At 46.3% G+C, this 4,980-nt stretch overlaps 1 long non-coding RNA gene across 1 annotated transcript; it reads left to right on the forward strand.

Annotated features, from left to right (window-relative positions):
* The first annotated feature begins 3,022 nt into the window (after window positions 1-3,022).
* Window positions 3,023-4,592, forward strand: LOC142492008 (uncharacterized). The gene is made up of 3 exons (XR_012800658.1): window positions 3,023-3,205; window positions 4,263-4,421; window positions 4,508-4,592. It is a non-coding gene; the product is annotated as an uncharacterized LOC142492008 (long non-coding RNA).
* Window positions 4,593-4,980: the final 388 nt, after the last annotated feature.

Consider the following 4,980-nt stretch of genomic DNA (forward strand, 5'->3'; position numbering starts at 1 on the left):
TTGGGGGTACAACGCATCCGCACACCGATATGGCAGTTCTGCCACGCCGGGGGATTGTGTTTCTACTGCGGATCCATGGATCATCTGGTTCGGGAGTGTCCACTGCGTCCGGGAAACGGGATCACCCAGTGAGTACTGAGGGGCTCTCTCTGGGTGAAATGTCTCCACGTCCCCTTCATAAAGGTGAACTCCCTAAGAAACTTACATTTCCAGTCTCCCTTTCAGGAGATAAGTTCCAGACTTCTACCGTCGCTTTCATTGACTCAGGAGCTGGAGGAAACTTCGTGGACCTTGAATTCGCCAGGTTAAAGTGCATACCGCTCGTGAGGAAGAAGGTTCCCATTGCACTCGTCGGTATCGATGGACGTCCTCTTACCCCGGCCCTCATCTCCTTAGAGACAGCCCCCTTGCTTCTGTCCTCACATCTGCACAAGGAGATCTTAGTTCTCGATGCCATTCACGCTCCTGGGATACCCATCACCCTTGGTCTTCCTTGGCTACAGCTTAACAATCCTCTCATTGACTGGACTTCCTCTGCTCCCATCTCCTGGAGGCCGAGGTCAGGCGAGACTCATCAACTGCTGGCCAATACCTCTGTTCCCGAAGTTATTCTACCTTCTGTTTACCATCAATTCCGGGACGTTTTCAATAAGGTACAGTCAGACCTTTTGCCGCCACACAGGACTTACGATTGTCCGATTGATCTGGTTCCAGGTTAATCCCTACCCAAGTCCAAGACCTACCCCTTGTCGTTACCAGAATCTCACGCTATGGATAAATATATCCAGGAGAATCTCAATAAAGGCTTTATTCGTCTCTCCAATTCCAAGGGGCTGGGTTTTTCTTCATCAAGAAAAAGGACGGGTCGTTGAGGCCTTGCATCGATTACAGGGGTTTGAACCACATAACTATCAAATATCGTTACCCCCTTCCCCTCATTACCGAACTGTTCGATAAATTACAGGGGGCCAAGATTTTTTCCAAGTTGGATCTACGTGGTGCCTATAACCTGGTGCGCATCAGAAAGGGGGATGAATGGAAAACGGCCTTCAACATGCGTAGTGGACACTACGAGTATCTTGTAATGCCTTTCGGCTTATGTAATGCTCCCGCTGTCTTCCAGGATTTCATCAACGACGTCTTTCGTAAGGTACTCAATATTTTTGTTATAGTATACTTGGATGATATCCTGATTTTTTTCCAAAGATCTCCAGGACCATATACGCCACACCTCCTACGTCCTTTCCCGTCTCTGTGAACACCATTTGTACGCCAAACTGGAGAAGTGCACCTTTCATCAGGTATCTACTCCATTTCTGGGGTACATCATTTCCGATGAGGGGTTTATGATGGACTCCGGTAAACTTCAAGCAGTTACTGAATGGCCAAGACCCAATTCTCTCAAAGCCATACAACGTTTTTTAGGGCTCGCTAATTACTATCGTAAGTTTATACAGAGTTTTTCTACCATTGCAGCACCCCTCACTGCGCTCACCAAAAAAGGAGCTGATCCTTCTGCTTTGTCATCCGAGGCCATCTCCGCTTTTGAGACACTCAAGGAAGCTTTTATATCTGCACCTATTCTCCGTCATCCCAACATTGAACTTCCCTCCGTCCTGGAGGTCGACGCTTCTGATTGCGGCTCTGGAGCCGTTCTTTCTCAGAGACCCATGCCTCAAGATAAGTTACATCCCTGTGCATATTTTTCCAAGAAATTCACATCCGCCGAGAGGAACTATGACGTGGGTAACAGGGAACTTCTGGCCGTGAAGATGGCTCTTCAAGAGTGGAGACACCTGCTGGAGGAGTCAAAAGAGCTGTTTACTATTCTCACGGACCACAAGAACCTTCTTTACATAGAACACAAATTCTTCTGGTGGAGGGGTTGCGCTTGGTGATAGAAGGTGGTCGAAGGTCTCATTCATCACATCCATGCCACCCTCCTGCTCTGGCGTCGGGGATACAGGGACATGAACACCGAGCAAATTATGTATCCCCGCTATGTCAGTCTCTATCTTCTCCATCCGTCGATTCATCTTCTCCATCCGTTGATCCATCTTCTGCATCCGTTGATCCATATTTAGCATCCGTTGATCCATATTTAGCATGGTCTCCAGAAGCAGATCTATTTTTGCCAGCACAATAGAGTTCCCGGGGATATCCACACTTATCCCATTCAGCATCCGGTCTAACGAGCTGCTTCTTTTGCATGGCGTGCTGTGGACATCTGGGTGGATGGGTGCTACGGAGGATGAGATGGGGGTTCCATGGAGAGAAGCGGCAGCGTCGTCGAAGAAAGGTGGAGGTGGTGACCTGTGTATATCCGGGAGAGGAGAAGCGGCAGCGTCGTTGAAGAAAGTGACCTCTGGATTTTCGTCTAAGCGCAAAGGAGAAAGTGACCCGTGAATTTCAGGGACACCAGCGGCAGCATCGTCGAAGAGCAGTAGAGAAGATGGGCTGAAGATATCCAGGAGAGCGGCGGCAGAATCGTTGAAGCGTATTGGAGGAAGTGGTCTGCGGGTTTGTTGGGTTGGCTGCCATTTGTTTTGCGTTGAGTGTACATCACCTTATTTCTTCTTGACATAATAAGGCTGACGTCTATTAAAACCCTTAGCCTTTGGGGTCAGCAGAAGGTTTTCTTTATTGGCCTTAGCCTGTCGCTTTGGCCTTGGCTTGGAAACTGCTGCTGCCTTTCGCTTTTTCTGTGTGATAGGCACGGCAGAGGCGAGTGGCTTCCGGCATCCGTAGAATCGAGATTGATCCATGGAAGCAGATGGCACAATGCAGTATCTGGACAAGGGCAAGTTCAGATAAAGATCATCGAGTGGTGGGCTATGCAAAGTGTGTAACCTTTTATGCATGGCGACGAGGTACAGGTGTTGAAAGTGGGCGTACTCTAATGTGAGTCATTAACGTATAAATACACCATCCATTTTGTGGATTCACTGCACATTGAATACACATCGACTAAACATCGAATATACATTCTTGTGTTTGTATTTCTTTCTACTCGCAGCAATGCCTGTTAAAAAGATTTCAAAGGATCTCAGCATGCGAATTAAGGAGATGTACATGAGCGGACACCAAATTGCAGATATCCAACGCTGGTTAGCTACTTCTGGCCTCGTTGTGCCATCAACCACCGTGAGCTATCATGCACACGGAAAACCAGACAACGCACGAGGACACCAACGGTAACTAACGCGTAAGTATATTTATATAACTAAATTTATTTATTTTTTTATAAAATATTGTACTGTAGATCTACTAGTGTACTGTAATAGTGTACTGTAGATCTACTGTATCTAATTTTATAGTTATTTCGGTATATTTATATAACAACGGTATATGTATATTTTTTATATTGCTGCATATTAATAGAACAATATATTGTGTACTATCGATCTACTGTATCTAATTTTATAGTTATTTCGGTATATTTATATAACAACATTATATGTATATTTTTTTATATTGCTGCATCTTAATAGAACAATATATTGTGTACTGTCGATCTACTGTATCTAATTTTATAGTTATTTCGGTATATTTATATAACAACGGTATATGTATATTTCTTATATTGCTGCATATTAATAGAACACTATATTGTGTACTGTAGATCTACTGTATCTAATTTTATAGTTATTTCAGTATATTTATATAACAACGGTATATGTATATTTTTGAAGTGAAACTTCTTTAGTGGCACCTATTCTGATGGGGTAAAACGGGAGAGATGGGGGACAAATGTGAAACGGAAGTGACGGCAGGGCTTCCCCATCCCTCCCCCCCACACGCCTGCTGTGACATGCGGTGCCGGCGATAGCCGCCGGCGCCACTCCTAACGGCCGCCGTTAACCCCACACGTCCGCTGCCATGGGTGTACAAAGATGGCTGGCGCAGAGCTTCCGGTGCTGCGGGTGTGGGTGTAGTTAGATGGCGGAAGCCCCGCAAGTCCTCCGGCTGTGAGAGGAGGAGCCGCTGCTCAGCCTCTCTCCTCCCTAACTCCGCTTCCCCTTCCCTGTGTCCCGCTGACTGAGCGCCGCCGGGGCCGGAGGTGGAGAGCCGCCATTCCCCCCATACGTCCACACAGACATGGGAGGTTGAAGCGCATGCGCAGATTTGACCGCCGGGTCTCTCAGGCCAGGAAGCTATCTGCATCCGTTGATGCGAGGCAGCGCATGCGCAGAGTCGTCCGCCCCTCGTAGTGGCCTACTACACTGTAACTCACTGGATTGTTGTTTTTCTGTACATTGTAGGGAGACAACTCTTCTGGTCGACAAAATAAGTGAGAAGAATGATGAGAAGAGTGCATTAAGGGTCAAATACACTCTGCAAGAAAATCACAATCTCACTGTATCCGAGACCAGCATAAAGAAGATGAGACGCAGAATTGGATGGAAATATGGACGTGTGAGGTTAGTACTGGACAATACAGGAGGTAAAAGTGTTGTTTAAGAAACTGTACTGTACCTCTAAAACTAATTATTCCTTGTCATTACAGACCGTACCCCATGATAAGGGACGTTAACAAAATCAAAAGAGTGGTCCAGGCCCAGGCATGGATCTTCAGTGGGGAAACTTTCCAGGATTGCATCTTCACTGACGAGTCTACTGTATCGCTGGAGAAATTTGCCACCTTTGCATTCCACAAAAAAGGTTGCATAACTATGAAGCCGCGGCCAAAACACCCAGTGAAGATGCATGTGTGGGGTGCCATCTTTAGGCGTGGACCAGGATGCATTGTCATCTTTGAAGGTAAAATATAAAATATAATGTAGCCTTATGCATTGTACTGTATTAGTGTGCAGTTTTTTGAGCACTTTTCTTTTCTTGTTATAGGAATCATGGATAAAGCTTTCTTCCAAGACAAAATTGTGCCTGAGATTGTGGAATACATCACACGCGAGTTCCCGGGTGGTCACCGTTTCTACCAGGACAACGATCCGAAGCACACCGCGTCAACAGCGCATATCC

This window comes from Ascaphus truei, chromosome 4 (assembly GCF_040206685.1).
Source record: "Ascaphus truei isolate aAscTru1 chromosome 4, aAscTru1.hap1, whole genome shotgun sequence".
Classification (NCBI taxonomy): Eukaryota; Metazoa; Chordata; class Amphibia; order Anura; family Ascaphidae; genus Ascaphus; species Ascaphus truei.